At 37.5% G+C, this 18381-nt stretch overlaps 1 protein-coding gene across 7 annotated transcripts in view; it reads right to left on the reverse strand.

The window, feature by feature from the left end:
* Window positions 1-18381, reverse strand: part of Nol4 (nucleolar protein 4) — a 330361-nt gene that overhangs the window by 226189 nt on the left and 85791 nt on the right. The gene's annotated exons all lie outside the window — the stretch shown is intronic.

Consider the following 18381-nt stretch of genomic DNA (forward strand, 5'->3'; position numbering starts at 1 on the left):
TACCCATCAACTAATGAGTCAATGAATTAAACAGACAGTTCTCAAAAGAATAAACATAGATGATTACTATACATTGTTTAAAGTGTTTTATGCCCTTAATTGAGGAAATGCAAGTTAAAACTCACTCTAGTCAGAATGGTTGTGATAAAAAAAATAACAACAGGTTATTTTGAGATGATGTGGGAAAAGAGGGACCCATTATGGACATCAGTGTGGAAGTTCTCAGAACACCAAAGGTAGAACTACCATATGACACAACTGTACAATTTGAGCATGTACCCAAAGGACTCATCAACAGATAGATGGACACTAAAACTCTGAAACATACATGTGATGGATTTGCATTCAGCCATAAAGAAAAATATGGACTATTCATAAAATGAACAGATCTAGAAATTACTACATTGAGTGAGGTAACAAAATTCAGAAAGATGAATATTGCATATGTATTTGCAAATCCTAGCTTTGACCATCACATATAGGTATATATTTAGATGCATAAGTACAAACCAAGAAACTAAAAAGGGTACCATGAGAGTGGAGAAAAGTGTGAGGAAGTGGTGAAGCAGTAATATAGTCCTTGTAACCAGGAAGTACAAAGGACACTACCAGGGTTGACAGAGTAGGGGAAACAGATGGAAGAAGGGACTGTGAATGGGAGGATCAATCAACACAAAGTATATATGAAAACACCAAAATGAAACCTATTACTTGTATGTTAACTAAAAAACAAACAAAACCCACAAACTCTGAGGCAACATTCTTAACTTAGGTTCACAAAATATATCTTCATAAATAAATTTTAAAACTCTTAAATTACCTATATTTGAGAAATTAAATTTAACAGAGTCTGGAGACAAAATACTCTCACTTGATCCTGTGGATATCATTCTTTAGTGTTATGAACAATAATTTTAAAAGATTGTTAAGAAGCCCCTTTGAATATGAGGCATATGGTAAGGGCCCCTACAGCCATGCCAATGAAAGCACTATTTACATTGGCTGATGGGGAATTTTTAAAACACTAAATCAACTTTAAATGGGTATTCATAAGTAGCAATGCATTTCAGAGATAAGTTCTTGGCTGACTGGGGTGTGTCCTTCATGTCTGACTGTTCAGTAAAGCCCCAACACCCTTCCTGTGATAAATAACAACAGTTCTAAGTAAAACTATAGCTATGTTGGTAAATGGCTCAGTAAAGTTCTTGCCAGGCAAGTATGAGAACCTGAGCTCAGATCCCCAGCATTCATATAGAACGCTGGGAGCCAGTGCACACTTGTACTTCTACCACTGGGAAGGTGTAGGCAGCAAGAACCCTGGAGTCTGCTGCATAGGCAGCCTGGAAGAACTCGTGAGCTGGAGGTTCAGTAAGAGACCATGTCTCAAAAAGTAAGATATACAATGGTGAGGAAGAAGAAAGTTTCCATCTCTGGCCTCTACATACAGGTACACATGCACCTACACACACATACATGCAACACATTCATTCACATGCACACACACACACACACACACACACACACACATACACACACAATTTTAAACAGAAAAAAACCTATAAATATAAAACAAAACCAAAATATTAGAGGCTGGATGTCCATGTTAATAGTAAAGCCATTATGTCACAAAGGTGAGGTCCATCCCTAGCACTGGAGAAAATAAAACCTACAAAGAAAAAACTTAAAATTGAAAATATTTATTTATTCAGATATTGGATCTAGCATCCTATCAATACTATAACTAATCGTATAATTACATATGTATATATAATTCAAATATTATAGTATGGTATTAATATAATATTACATGTTATATTCATAAATGTCTATTTGCTTGATTTCTTTCTCTAAAGTGACCACATCCGTGTTTCTGGTTCAGGCACCAGGTGTCATCTCTATCTGTGTCCTCCTATTCCTTTGAGGCAAAGTCATTCCCCAAAGCCAGGGCTCATGCATTCTAAGCTGGGTTGGAAGCCAGCCACCATCTCAAACTCCTCTTTTCTTTGTGGCTCTTAGAGCTAGGTTTACAGGCATGTCCAGGACTCACAGCTTGTTTAGCAGGTGCTGGGACCAACTCTCCATTACTCATAACTATAACAAATACTCTTCACTGCTGAGCTATCTCTCTAGCCCGCAAATTGGATGACAGCATTTTTTTATGAACAGAAGAATAAAACTATAAAAAGCCCATAGGAACTGGCTCCAAAAGACTATGAGACCAAAGAAAGAGGCAGCCAGATTCAGGACAAAAGCATGGTCCTGGGTGGCAATGTTAATGAATTCCCACAATTTGGGTAGAATATAAAACTGAATGTACTCAAGACAAAACTAACATTATCCAAGCCAGCACATACCTTTGGTATATCTGAAGATAAGAGAGCACAGTCAGGTCCATTTTTAGCACTGGAGTCTGGTAAAGCTCCACTCAAATGGATATGTCTATGTTTAGTATTTGTGGAAAACTGTATAAGGGCAATTGGCCAGGACTGCTCAGGAACAACCACAGCAGGTATGACTCAAGATGACTATAACTGTGTCATGTTGAGTCCACAGAACTACTTAGGAAAAATAATGACAAACTGATCCACCTGTAAGATCAGATCAATGATCAAGCTGTAAAGGGGTCACTTCTGCTTTTCCCTCTTGATGTTTAACAAAAACAAAACAAGCTAACCATTAAGAACATATTTTTTGAGAAGTCCACTGACAAAGATTGTAACTGAAAGAAAAAGGGCACTCTGCCTTGCCAATCAACGTCCTGTAGTTGGGAAGAAAAGAGAACTGGTATTTAAAATCAGACTCCAAATGCTGTTGACCTCCCACCCAATACAGTAAAATGAAAGGGGGAAAATCGGGTACCAAAAAGAACTGAAATCAAGAAACCATCTGTAAGCAAACCAACTTGCAAAACTTATCCGGTAAATTCAGCAGCAAATAGTATCAAAATGTTTTTGGCATAAAACTATGTTAATGTGATTGGTCGTATGGAAGCCAGAGGTCCACATTAAGAGTCTTCTTCAATCATTGTCCAACTTATTTTTGAGACAGGTCTGTAACTGAACCTTTAGCTTATCCATTTGACGACCCAGAGAGTCTCAGGGCTCCCACTGACCTCCATTCCAGTGATGGGATTATAAGCATGCATCCCCACATGCAGCATTTGGCATAGGTGCTGGGACTGAGGCTCAGATATTCCTGCTTATGGGCAATCACTTTACCTACTGAGACATGGCCCTTTACATACACTTTTTAAATATGAGAATTTTTTATTTAAATAATAAATTGTTACTCCAACTTGGATCTAAACATGTAAATGTAAAGGTTAAACTAATTAGAATCATTTAATAAAAAGTAATTGTCTTGCTGAATTTTTCTAACTTTGTGTCTCATGGTTGTATAACTCATCTTTATTTCACTAACTCAAGACACAAAGTACTGAAAACCGAGAGAAAAACTTATAGCAGAGAATTTGAAGTGAGATTATTTGTCCCATGATTTTATTCTCAATTCCAACCATCTTTATCTAACATCAAATGAATTACATGTCTCCATTCAGCAGAAAGACTATTCATCTTGTACATAAGCACACAGTTCTCAGGTCCACGAGTGTAAAGTATTAATCATTCTCATGATTAAGATTCACACAGATTATATGATACCATGACTTGGTTCAGACATGTTACAGAGGAAATTCTTACTAACCCATCAATGTACAGTTTCATTTCCCATTTAACCCTCACAATAGTCCTATGAACAGATCTCTATTCCCCTATGACAATTCTTCTGAAAAAATGAGAAATCTATGCTTCAGAGGGATGTGTGTCTTGCAATCAAATGCAAGGCAAGGTTTGAAAATGTTGTTTCGGGTTTGTCTATTGGGTCACTCTAAATTATATGCACCTCTGGTAACTCTCACTTAAAAGGATGCAGAACACAATGTCAGAAAAGTAACCTTAGAGTGCAGGGTAAGTATTCTAACATGTTTACAATGTCTGCTGGCATGAGGTTCTGTATATATATAAAATGCTCTAACTCATTTGGGTTCAGTATTCTCAACAGGAGGTGACAACTCTAACCTGGTCTCAGTTTCCAATTTTCATGAGAAAAGCATCAGAATACCTAGTATCATGCAGAATTCTACCTGAAGGAATTTAACTGACAATCATGTTCCAGAAGAACTGGCAGCTAAAGCTATGCTTATCAGTAATGCCATATTATTCTAACATCGAGAAACAGGACTTCTGATATTAATGCAGTGAGTTAAAGGAATTAAGTCATTTTCTTTTCTAAAGGAACAGGATTTCATCTAGGCATCGGACATCTGCATTTCCTATTTGCACCTGGTTTATTTAATTAATCAGGGACAAACATAATAAAACTACGTCAGGATACCATTTCAACCCAGCCAGAACGGCTACCATTCAAGGTAGAGGCCCATGCCTGTAATCTCAACACTCAGGAGACTGAAGCAAGAGAGTTTCTGTGAAGCCAGATTGCAAAAGGTGGTGAATTCCAAACAAACCCGGGTATAAGATGAAACTTCATCTCAAAACAGAAAGGAAAAAAGGAAGGAAGGAAGAAGGGAGAGACAGAGGGAAAGAAAAAAAATGGCAGCAAATGCTGTTAAGATGAAGATCAAAATGAGCCTGTCTACATGGCTGGCCTATGCTATGCAGCTATTAGTGCCACCGAGGCTCTCAGGATGAAAGTTCACCAATGAAGCAGAAGCAGAATTGCCACATGATCCATCTACACTCCTGCTGCTGGGTGTGTATATATATATAATATATATATATATAATATATAATCAAAGGCATCATAGCACGGAGATCCTTGCACTAACGTATTTACTACAGCATTATTCAAGCCAAAATAGGGAACCGAACTGAGACCTAGTAATGGATGGATAAGGAAAATATATAATGCATATATACAGCCATAGAGAAGAATAAAAATATGTCATTTGCAGGAAAATGGTAAGCAAATTAGACAGGCAAATACATGTGTCCTTTCATATGTACAAACTAGATATATGTGCACATGTATGTGTGCATATACATGGCATGTAAACAGAGGGGAACTTAGGAAAGGAAAGTATTCAAAGAGAGAAAAGAAGAGAGAAGGGAGAACTAATGTGTTGAGGAAGAGCATGTGTTTTTCTGTAATTTTATGTGTTTTAATTAAATTTTAAATCAACTCATGTCATTTATATATGACCTCAAAGCAGGAATGGGGAGTATTTGGGGGTTGGAAGGGACCAGCAGTAAGGAGGAGAGGACAATAGGAAAAAAGAGGTAAATATGATGGGTGTATGTGTGTGCAAACATATATAAATATCTGAAACTGTCATACAGAAACCCACTATTTTGTACATTAACTCAAAACAATACTAATTTCAAAAGTTAACAAAAAGGAGAATACAGACTTCTGGTTAGATACCAATCTTAGCCTAAGATTTGAAGTCAATGAGCTGAAAAAGCTCTAAAGCATGGAGAGTTGCAAGCATGGACCACTGTTTCAGAGAACACCAAACAGAACCCAGCAAGCCACAAGAGTTTGTATTCAGTACTGTACCGTGTTGACCCAAGCACACCAGAGACTACCCTCCACTTAGGAAGGCGCAGTCTTACAGTCATTCACACAGGAAGATGGCTTTGGTTTGCCTGCAGTACTGCCGACCAAACCAAGAACTTCCGGCATGGTAGACAAGCGTTCCGCCACTGAGCCACATCAGTGACAAAGAAGCAACACACTGTGCGGGTAGAATGTGACCCTTTTCAGATACTGAGCTAGAAAGCAATGAAAACTTCTTATAATCACATTAATTTATAAAAATTATATCTACGTTAATTTACATAATAGGAATTAACACCTTTGAAAATCACAACTTTTCCCTGTTATTGCACAACATGCCCTTAGAGGTCAAACCTCTATATTTTTCTTTTATGAAACCTTATTCATAATAGGTGAAGAATAAATTACATAATGATCACCTAGTGAAATTCTTTTCGCTTCCTTTGAGAAAACATCTATAATAAACCACCTGCAATGTATATATTGTGATAGTGCAGATGTAGAAAAAAATATTTTTAAATTAAGTTAAATAGAATTGAAAAGGATGTATAAATACAAATCTTATTCATATCTGTAAAGTCACATACAGTGGTGTGAAGCATGATCCTAATTAGTCTTCTTATCAGTTAAAAACCAGGAGTCAAATATTGGGGTAATAACTCAAAAGATCAGAGAAGCAAAGGAGCGGCCCCTGGTGCCTTCTTACTTCTCCTGAGCCTCTGATGGAATGGGGTGAGATCTTGTCTCTACAAATCCTCAGACCAAATGGGGAGAGGGGAGGTCCTGTCTCTAGGAATCTCAGACTGAATGGGCAAGAGACCCTTTCTCCACCCATCTTATAGTCCTGTCTCCACCTGCCTGTGCGGGGATTAAAGGCCTGAGCCACCACAGCCCAGCTCTGTTTCGCTTTTAGACTGGTTCAATCTCCTGTAGCTCAGAATGGCCTTGAACTCTTGACCTTCCTGCTTCCTCCTCCCAAGGGTGGGATTAAAGGTGTGTGCCACCACTGCCCCGCCTTTATGGTTAACTAGTGGCTAGCTCCACCCTCTGACCCCCAGGCAAGCTTTATTTGTCAGAGCACAAACAAAATATCACACAACCCTGGTGTACAGAGAGTCCTGTCTAATTTCAGAGAGACCTCAGCCTGGGCAGCACTGCCAAATGAGTAAGTCTCAACCTTTACTTTACATGTCATGTGAATTACAACATTTCATAGAAGGGACTTAAGACTGAAATGCCTATAGTACTCTCACATTTTAAATGCCTGACATACTTATAAGATGTTACAAAATAAAGATGCTAAGGAAAGAAGAGCTATGTGCACCATTGAGCTGCTGCCGAAGAAATAATTTTCAAGGATGTATAAGAAATGAATACCCATAAAAATTAAGACATTTCTCAGCTGAGATGCAGTTGCTCAGTTGCTCTGCGTCTTATTGAATGGATAATCACAGTAATTATTAACTAATGCTGCTAGATAAGGTTCTAAGAACTAGTGTGACTAAATAGGCCGCATTATTTGAATCACCTATTGGTAATTACTTGATTAATTTTGCAGTGATTTTTGAAAGCTACTGTGATGAGGATTCAACATGTAACATCTGCTAAGTGAAAAGTGTGGAAATAGCCACAGTCAGTTAGGCCAAAAGTCAGGCATGCCAACCTGCCAATGAAAATGTGTTCACTAGGGACCATGAACTTAGCTTGGAAGCTCTTTTGGAATGGCTGTGCTGTGTTGTATCTATCTATATGTTCTATAAATCTGTGCTAATGACCAACTGAATTTCTGTGTCTTCATGATATATCTAATGTCAAAACCAGTGTGCTGGTAGACTTGCCTATCAACCCAAGCCCACCACTGCTGACCTGTGGAGTGCTCTCATATTTTGTTTGGGTGTCTCTCAGTCCTACAGTACTGCCGGCTTTGCTCTTCCTGGCAACACTATTATCATTTCTCCAGTTTGCTTTTTCACCACATTTTCTTTTTTTCTTTCTTTAATCACTTCCTAGATTTAATCTTGTCGTTTTTCATCAGTTCATCAGGCTGTTTGTACTTATCTGAGACAGGGAAGGATGACTTAGCCCAACCAGGTACATGTAGGTTCGTTTTTATTTTTTATTTGTGTGTGTGTGTGTGTGTGTGTGTGTGTGTGTGTGTGTGTGTGCATATGTGTCTTTGTGTGCATATGTCCTGTATGAATGGGTGCCTACAAAGGACAGATAAATGCATTAGATCTTCTAGAGCTGTAGTTACAAGTTGTTGTGAATCAGCTCACGTGGTTTCTGGAGCCAAAATCAGGTCATGTGGAAGAATAGCAATCCCTCCAGACTCTGAATGTTAAACAAAAATAAGATTGCTAGACAAAACATAAGTTACTCAATATCACTTGATATGTGAGAATATGGGTTTGCGTCTGAAGGTTTTTGTTGTTTCAAATTTAAAACATATTATTTGGTCAGGAACATTGGAGAATCTGAGAACAGAAATGTGAGTCAAGGTGTGCAGAAGTAGTATGGGAACAGTCTGTAGGCAATCTTAAGTAAGCATATTAATATGAAATAATGTTTTATATCTTTAAACCACATACTTCACACTATAAACTGTCATATCCACCACACATTCATGACATATGATTGATTGTTTCTGGTCTTCATTGTATTTGTTATTATTGCAGTCCACTAAATTGCCTTGATAATTCCTAATGGGATATACCACGAATATGAAAGCGCTGGTTGAAAAGCAAAGTCATGCATCTCTCTATCCAAAAGCTTTTGTGCGGTGCTGAGAGAAGGTGGTGGGAAGTGGCCAGATTTCACATGAAAGTTGGCAAAGCCAACAGAAGACTAAAGGGAGCAGGAATATTTCTAGACACTCCAGGTCATTTTTTTCAAACAGCTAAAAGTAATTTGAAGATTTGAGGCAAATGCTTCAAATTTGGTGTGGAATGCAAGAAATAATGGAATGTGGTACAGGGGCAAAAAAAAAGTCAGTTTTCTGCAGAGACATAGGAAGGCTCAGAAAGTCACTGCAGGTCCTCAAGAGGCAAACACACAGAGGAAACAATCCAGAGCACGGCAGGTGAATCTTCAACTACATCATCCTCCCCAGAAGAGCAAGGATAAAAGAAAAGTAAAATGTGACTCAAGTTAAATGATAAGCATTTTTTTGAAATAATTTTACTTTATTAATTAGACCTCAAGTAGAGATACATTGCTTTATAAGGAAAATGTTCTTCTATTTGCACATACATGTGCATGTGTGCAGATTTACGGGCACATATATGGAGGCCAGAGGACAACATTGGGTGTCATTTGCCTCTTTATAGACAGATTCCCTCACTGGCCTGGGACTCACCAAGTAGTCTAGGATGGCTGGCCAGAGGGCCTGGGAATCCATCCGTGTCTACACCCGAAGTCTGGGAGCACAAGCTTGAGCCACTGCACAAGTTTTTGGGTTTTTGTTTTTGTTTTTTTCCAGACATGGTTTCTCTGTTTAACAGCTCTGGCTGTCTGGAACTCACTGTAGACCAGGCTGGCCTCAAACTCACAGAGATCAATCAGCCTGCCTCTGCCTGCCAGGTGCTGGGATTAAAGGTATGTGCCACCACCCTACATTTTTTTTTAACAAGGGTTCTGGAGATCAAACTCAGGTCGTCATATTTGGCAGACATTACTGACCCAAAAGCTTTCTTTCCTCTTTCCTTTCTTATAAAAGTGAGCTTTATTTTACAATAATTAAAATAATCAAGTGTGATCATATCATAATTCAAATAAACCAAAAGGTGGTTCCCTAAAGTTAACAGTGCCATTTTGTGTCATCTCTTGTTGAGGACTACTGGGCTTCTAGGAACAGATTTCTGGAAAAGAGAATTCTGACACTACATGAATAAAATATGAGCAGATGGGCCCTGGAAAAGGTTTTGTTCATACACGGTTCCTAATAGTAAAATGAAAGAATCCCTAAATATTGAGTGAAAATAGGACTCAGCAAAGCCAATGTTCATAGAATTCCCAGAAGCATGAAGAACTACGTTAAAATACGTGATTGTGTGCATAAGAGTGGAAAATAGACTTCTACTTCCCCTGAGGAGTGAGTAGAGTATGATGCAATTCTGCATCCGCTGGGGCTAGGGGAGATGAACAGGCAGGCTCCTCCCTGCTCTAGTGTTCTCTGTGGCATTCCTGCTCCCCCTCTATTTCTTTCTTTCTTTCTTTTTCTTTCTTTCTTTCTTTCTTTCTTTCTTTCTTTCTTTCTTTTTTTTTTTTTGTTTTTTTTTTGTTGTTGTTGTTGTTGTTGTTTTCTCTGTGTAGCTTTGAGCCTTTCCTGAAACTCCCTTTGGAGACCAGGCTGGCCTCGAACTCACAGAAATCCTCCTGCCTTTGCCTCCCAAGTGCTGGGATTAAAGGCGTGCGCCACCACCGCCTGGCCTCCTGCTCCCCTCTAAGCCTGTGCCCTTCCTGTGCGCTGCCAGTCCAGGCAGCATCAGCGATTTCCTGGGTGTGTGCATGCCAAGTAGACAGCTGTTGCAAACACCCAGCACGGGCAAGTGAGCCATCTTACGGTGATGGAGACAGATGAAGTGTAGGGGTGGAGATACTATCCAGTGGCTAAGAGTGCTCAGAGCACCGGCAGAGGACAATTCAGTTCCTAGTCCCCACAAAAGGTGGCTAACCACCACCTGTAATCCCCATTCCAGGGGGATCTGATGCCTCTGGCCTCCACTAGGACCTGCACTAATATACACACACCTACACACGGACACATAGACCTATGCCTAATGAAAAGTAAAAAATAAGCTTTTTTTAAGAACAGATGAAGTTTAGATTTCAGACTCTAGGAGCTGGAGATACAGTTCAACGGAGATACAGTTCAACAAATAGGAGTAGTTGCTGCTCTTGCAGAAGGCCTGGACTTGACTCCCAGCACCCACGTGGCAGCTCATACAGTCTGTAACTCCATTTCCGTGGGATTTGATGTCCTCTTCTGACCTCTGTGGGCATCATATATGCATGCTGCATATACATACATGCAGGCAAAACACTCATACTCGTTAGATATAAATAAAGAAACCTTTGGCTATGAGACTCTGCTAATGAGTTGGGTCCTTTGGTACCCCCTGCGTTTACTTACACAGGCAAGGTTCAGAGCATGACAGGATGGTAATGCACCATGGAGGCAAAATGTGTTATCTGAATTTTTTAATCGCTCAACATCTGGAAAATGAGATTTTTAGAGACACTACATAAAGAACTTATCACACCGTTCCCTTTAGAAAACATTGCATATCTGGGATGCTCACAATGATCGCAGGTGAGTTTTTCAAGCAATGAATAGAACTGTTCTGATTACCACCATGCCAGGGGGCTGTGTTTCTGAAAATGCAATCTTAAGGAAGATTCTTTTAATGGCCTGTAGTACTTATGGAAATACCACCTCTCTGCCTCTACCACCTCTTCTTGGAAGATACTGTTTTATAGTACATATAATATAATATAATAACTTTACTAATATTTACACACCTACTGGATTTATATAGCAATAGCTATCTTGTTTACATGTTCTATACCAAAGTGGAAAGAAAGGAAATACTCAGTACAAACTTCAAATTCTCAGAAGCATCTAAATCACCGTTTCAGCTTCTTTACAGACATCTTTACTAATCACGACAGTGTCTAAATGTGCTCAAGTACAGCGTGATGCCTGCTGACCATGAGAAGACATAGCCTGAGGGGAGAGATCTGCATGAGGAGTAGCACAGAAAAAAAAATAGGTTAAAAAAAACCCCACCTCATTAATTTTTCATTTATCATGAAATGAATATAACTGATTTTCATAATCCTGGTAAAAGCCCTTCTCGGTTCAGGAATTGGAATGCCTAAATGCCTTGGAGGTGGTGTCTGTAGGTCACTGGGAAGCATAGTTGCCATGAAAGAAAATAGACTTTTCATCACAAACATAAATAGAAACATCTGTTTCTCTCACTTCTTCCCACATAAACAATACTTTATTTTTTAGAAAAAAATTCATATCATTTCAATAATGACTACAGTGTTTGAAGCAAGTATTGTGTGTACCTGTACATATATGATTTATGGTCTTCAAAACAGCAACTTCAAAGTAATCACATGCCGTGCTAACAGCATAGAATTTCCACTCTCAGGATATAGACTCAAATTTTGTTGGCATCATAGCTGCTAACGTTCTTGCTATTACCTCATGATAGTTCTTGAAATGATATCACATACCAATTCAATACCAGATAACCATTTAGACATCTGCACACGTTGCCTTGAGAAATTCGGGGCTTTATTTAGTATAACATGATGGTACCCAGGAAAGAATAAGCCTCTGAAGTGAGTGGGAAGCCCTTCCAGTATTAACCATGCCTAGTACTTTTTAAAGCTGCAGTATCTCACTTTCACCACTAGGGCGCACTGAAGTTGCAATTTACTAGGTAGACGCAGCGTTAACGGAAATTCTCACACAGGTTGAGTTCCTTCAAGAAATGTTCATTTGGACATTATTATTTAATAAGAAATTCATTTGTGACATATAATTTGATACATTTATGACATATAATGTGATATTAGTCAATGAATAAATTGCTTCTGTAAGTTCTCACATCTTTTGGCTGATTCCACTGACAGCAAAAATAACTCCAGAATATCAAAGATCTGGGTGACGTCTCTGCCACTGTTATAGATAACACTACGTCAGTTTTGATAAGTGAAGCAAACTGACCTTCTGATTTAGGATTGCTATTAGATGAATTAAATGGCCGTGTCATTGACTCCGTTTTAGTTGCTTCCTCCCACCTTAGGGTTTTTCTACACGTTTTATTAGGTTGAATAAATAATAAGTTGTAGTTGTCCCCAGATAGACTGTCTTAACATAAAAAAAATGAATGCAACACTATGTGTGTGATTTTTAAATTTAATCTTTTTCCAATATGCTGAACAAAATGGGTAACACCTCAATATGAGTGTGTGTGTATACTGGTGTGTACACAAGGGTGTGTGTGTGTGTGTGTGTGTGTGTGTGTGTGTGTGTATGCAGGTAAAAAATAAAAATACATAGTAGATGCATTTGAAAGTCACAATAGACTGGACTCACCTCAGAAGTGGCACCATTATTTAATGTGTACACTTGAAATGAACTGGTCAATGCAAGGGATAGTCATAAATAGTCACAATACTTCCAGTATTAAAGGAGAATCAATGCTTTCCCAGAGTCAGTCAAAGAAAAATCCCTGCCCTACATTAAATTTTGTTTTGTTTATATAGCGTTCCAAAACTGTGTGAAGTGAGGGACACTACTCACTTATTCCATCAACTGCTCCACACCATGTTCATAGCAGTTGGGTGTAGCCAGAAATTTACTCCATTATTACTGTTTTATCCAAACCATTCATACTATTTGGTCAAGAAGGCAAAATCTTCATAGATTATAACTTCTCCTTTCTGCATTTATTAAGCATACAATAGGAGCCTGGCATTTTACAGCAATATCAAAGAAATTTGGGTTCTCCACCTTAGCCACTTATAAAAATGAAGAAAATAACCTCAAAAAATTTCCTGTAAGCTACCTATAATTGAACAATATTTACCTATAAACTCTCCATGAAACTATGAAAATGTTTTAAAGATATTAATTTATTGTTTTCAATGGTATTGATTAATTTGGAATAGTGTACTATTGCTTTTCCCTGTCTCAGATATCCAGAATGGCTGTTTATTTAAGGCACTAGAATCTCTAATAATAAGTGAAATAAATAATATATACTGTATAAAGTAAACAGGATGCTCCATTTGTTCGTTATTTTATGTTGATTTCTTTTCACAAGTCAAAGAACATGGCTTACAGATAGGAACTTAGATGAAACTCAGAGAATATCTCCTGTGTCCCATTTTTATTTCAGCAGGAAACTATTATTATATTGGATCTATGGAAAAAGATGAAAAATATCAAGAAAAGTGAGAAATTTCTCTCTATCACACACATACACTCTCACACATACACTCTCACACATACACACTCACACACACTCACACCTACATACACACCACACACACACACACACACACACACACACACCTTGTTTTCTATTCTGTTAGTATGTCACACCTACAAAGAATCTTTTCTGAGGAATGTACTTAATTTTCCTGATTTTTAATCTAATGCTTTCACCTCAAAATAATTTCCCTTAATAATTTCCCGTAGAAATGTTTCTTCAAGTGTGGTAGTATTTTACTTGTACTGAAATGTGATTTTAATTGTATGTTAATAAATAAAGTTGCCTGGGGGGTCAGAGTTTTAGAGCCATAGCAAGTGCGTGGTGGCGCACGCCTTTAAGGACCTGGAGGGCGGTACATACAGGCATGTATCCACAGTGAAGACAGAAGCTTCGGCCATGCTTTGTCTTAGACTCCCTTGCTGGACCTATGCTTAACCCAAGCACGTCTGGCAGCTTAACTTATTCTCAGCCTCCTTTTGCCTGAGAACATAGGATTGTCATATAAACAATGAGGCCAGTGGTCCAACTCAAATACATTATTAAGTTCTAAACACTAAACTTCGGGTACTGTGATTTGAAAAATTAAAATATGCTTGGAGCACATAATGGTTAATCTTAGTTGACAACTTTGTGAGATCTAGAATCCTCTGGGAGATGGGATTATGGGCATGAGTTCCTGTCAGATATTATCTTGTAAAGATTATATGAAGTAAGAAGATATGCCTACTCTGGGTGGCATAAGTCCCTAGGCTGGGCTCCTGAACTATCTAAACAAGAGAAAGTGAGCTGAACAGCATTCATGGGTATCTGCTTCTACTCTCTTCATAGAATTTGAGTAGTTCCTTCAAGATCCTGATTTCTAAACTCCCACGCTATGAGGGACTGTACCCTTGGATTGTAAACTGAAATAAAAGCTTCCTCCTTTGAACTGTTTTTGTTTTGTTTTTGTGATTTTATCAAGGCAACAGGAAAAGATCCTAAGACAAGACCAAAGATTTCCTGGCACAAATCACAGAAATGTATAGATCATGTCTTATTTGATCAGTAAAATATCCAAATAGCCCTGCTCCACTGAGCACTAGCACCAAACTGCCACAATACCAGAACTTCACAACGTCTTATGTGCTTACAGCAAAGATGCAGAAGAAAACAGATGAACAAGCAGTGCGTCTATAGGATGGTCGTCACTTTCAGGTCAAGGAAAAGTGCCTCGGAAGTGCCCTGACATCTGCTGCTCTGGAAGTTAAAGACACTTAGGGAGCTGCATATACATAATCCCAGCATAATTCTGAAAGCTTGTTTGAAAAAGTGGAGAAAAATGAACAGTCTGTGGACATAGGTATTTTCAGTCTTTCTTCTTTGATTGCTATTTAAAAATCATGCAACTGTGAAAAGCATGTTACATGCCCATTTTATCATTATCATCATCATCACCACCACCATCATCATCGTCACCATGATTATCATCCCTGTAGAACTCAACACAGCAAGGCTTTTCTACCTCTGAGTGATGCTTGTGAGCCAGTCTGATTTTATGAAAGCCAGGAGTATCCCATACACTAGGCCATGACTTATGACCTCCTGTTTGCTCACTTTGGTATTTCAATTTTTTGTTCAAAGGATAACAATGGTCTCACATATTACTATCACTTTGTAAACCATTTTAAAAATAAGTGGAATAAAGCCCTACCATGTTATATCCATGAGTCGGCAGCTCCTGGAGCCAAAAATATTTTTGAATAAATTGTTAGGACTTATTATGTTTTAGCTCAGTTTAGTCTCTCCACACCAAAAGGCTTGTCATTCATCATGAGTTCACAAGAACTCTGGGAGTTTTTAATATAACAGATTAGTAGAATTAAATGAAGGTTGAAATATCAATTTTAAAGGCAGATCCATGGGAAACAGCAGGTATTTGGATAAGTACAGGACAAAAGTAATGTAAACTAAAGCTTGAAAATTGTGTGTTCTAGATACTACACAGCAAGTGTTTTCCCTAAAAACTGTCAGAGAAGAAATTAAGTCCTGTGTAAATATGCTATTTCTAGGCTATTTCTCTAAAACAAAATCTTCCATTCCCATTGAAAACAAGTCTTTAAACAATAGGTTTTATGATTGATGATGGAGGGAGAGACTTTCTCTTTCTAGTAGTGTGGCTGATGATGAGGTGCTCCTGTGAACAAACTCCCTCACAAGCTCTTGTAAGCAACCAAGTGAAACTCATCGGGTCATCAGGAAAAAAGGATACTAAAGTAGAAGTGGGATCATGGGAAAAATGGAAGGGAAAAGAGAAAATGATCAGTGAGAAAATATGATTGAAATACATATGTAAATGCAAGAAAATTTTATGAATCCCATTGTTAACTGTCATTAATATATGCTAATAAAACATTAAAATTTCATATTTTATTAAAGTAAATATTTTATTAAAATAATATTTTAAAATATTAAAAAGTCAGTTTTAATATTTTTCAGAAATTAAGATGATAAGTTCCTCAGAAAATTAATAAGCAAAAATTAATATTTGAATATGAAACTTTGTTATCTTGAAACCTAAACTTTAAAACCAGCAAAACCAAGAATTGAGGGACTCATAATCCTCTGTCTGGAGAGCTAAGATAGGTCACCTGTCCTGTACACTCGTCTGCGAAGATCCTAGGAATTGATTGAGTAGAGAAAAGCATAGCACTCATCACAAAATCAACACGTGTCAAGCCATTTACATATGTAAAGTCATTTAACCCACCATGCACATCAGTACCTCTTCTCAAAGGCAAGAAGAAAATGCAAATAATTGCCTATAGCACCACAGACAGCAAATAAATGTCAACGCTGAAATTTAGAACTGTGACTGCCTGGCTTCTAGCATTTTTTTTTTTATATAGCTCTCTACCATGAATTAAATAATGTCATTATTGGCATTACATATATATATATATATATATATATATATATATATATAGAGAGAGAGAGAGAGAGAGAGAGAGAGAGAGAGTAGTACATGTACATTAATTATTTCATACTACAAATTATGTACGTGTGTGCACACATACACATGTAGATGTTCTCACATTGATGACACTGCCAGGCCCTAACTAAAAACACATTGCTGAGCAAGCAGCTGTGCTCAGCTCATGATGAAGTGGGAGGGGCAAAAGGCAGCTGGAGAACAGTGGTGTCTTCACTAAGGAATCATTTAGGTCAAAGCTAATTACAGTTAAGGACTGAAGCACAGGACAATATTCTAAATTATATATGTAAACTATTATTGTATCATTAATTCTGAAGTAACATTGCACATCGCTAAAGTGTATTTCTGCATTCAATTTCCATAAGAAGATATATTTTAAGCTCAAACACAAGTGCTACTTAAATGGTCCATTATGTTAATGTGGATAATTATAAGTTGACTATAGTCAAATACACTACAGGAAACATATCTGATGCTAGAGCAACTGTTAATAATAAACTTATTCAAAAATAAGAATGTCCTATAAAATAATGAGTAACTACTTAAATAATTATCAAAAGACCTCATATATTCCAAAAATGTGTCATTTTTGTGGATTTTGAGAGCTCATGAGTTAGACTATAGACACCTTCCAAATTTTTCTATGGCCAAATTAGATAGAGATAAACTTTAATTGGTATAATGCCTAGATATTTCAAGGAATGATATACTGCAGATAGAAAATCAAATAGCATTCAATAGTTAATTCAATATTAAAAGACCACCATTTCCTGTAGAGTGGAAATATAGAAAGAATATTTGCAAAAAAAGGCAAAGTAAACAAAATGACCACTAAATCTATTGATAATATTGTTAAGACATGGTATGCTTTTATGATTAGTTGTGCAAGTATGGTTTCTTGGCCATGTAGAAAGGGGAGAAAAAGGTCAATAAACATAACTATGCATGCTCTATGTGCTAATGTGTTAGAAGGAAGAAAAAAATTGAAGTCAAATTGGAACTGTTAGCATTGCAAAAGGTTTTTAGCTAGTGAAGCCAGTGGTACCATTGAGAACTAAGTTCTGGCCCAACAGCCTTTGACTCTGACAGCACTATGCCATTCCGTTGTAATTGCACTTTAGCTTTAAGCTCCGTTAATTGCACATTTACATTAATTTTTATCATTACATTCCACGCATTGTATAGTCATGTGCACAGTTTCACTGACACTGCAGATTTTTTCCCCATATTGAATTAGAGATATAAAATGGAAACATTTCCTAATTAAAATTCATCTGAGAGCTAGAACTAGGAAGAACTTAAGTTACAAAGAACTTTCTTGATATTAGGACAAGGAGATAAAGCTTTAACGTGGAAATAAGAACTAAACTTGAGGAAGGAGCGGATCTCCTAATAAGACATTCTCAAGAGGAACTACGAGTTTCAGGTGCTGCTTAAGCTTTTGAGACTAGTTCCCCAACCTCAAAATGCAGAAGGGGTTTCATGAAATGTGGATACAAAATTGTATGTGTTGGAAACACAGTAACAAATTCGTTGTAAATATTTAGCATCTGTAAATTAGATTATCCACAGTCACCTAACAAAACATGAGGTGAAAGCTTGGATCTGGTATTGGCTCATGCCTCTGCTTGAATTTAAAATATCTGATAAATTCATTTTAAAGGCTAAATAATTTCAAGTTGCTTTTGGTACCACACTACCAACAATGAAGACACTTTCTCCTCATATTTTCATTTTATTTCGTTCTTTATTTTCTTTTAATCGGATAGAATTTGTATATTCCTATCACACAAAGTCCTGTCAAGTGCACATAGCTAGTTC

Source organism: Peromyscus eremicus, chromosome 19, assembly GCF_949786415.1.
Source record: "Peromyscus eremicus chromosome 19, PerEre_H2_v1, whole genome shotgun sequence".
Classification (NCBI taxonomy): Eukaryota; Metazoa; Chordata; class Mammalia; order Rodentia; family Cricetidae; genus Peromyscus; species Peromyscus eremicus.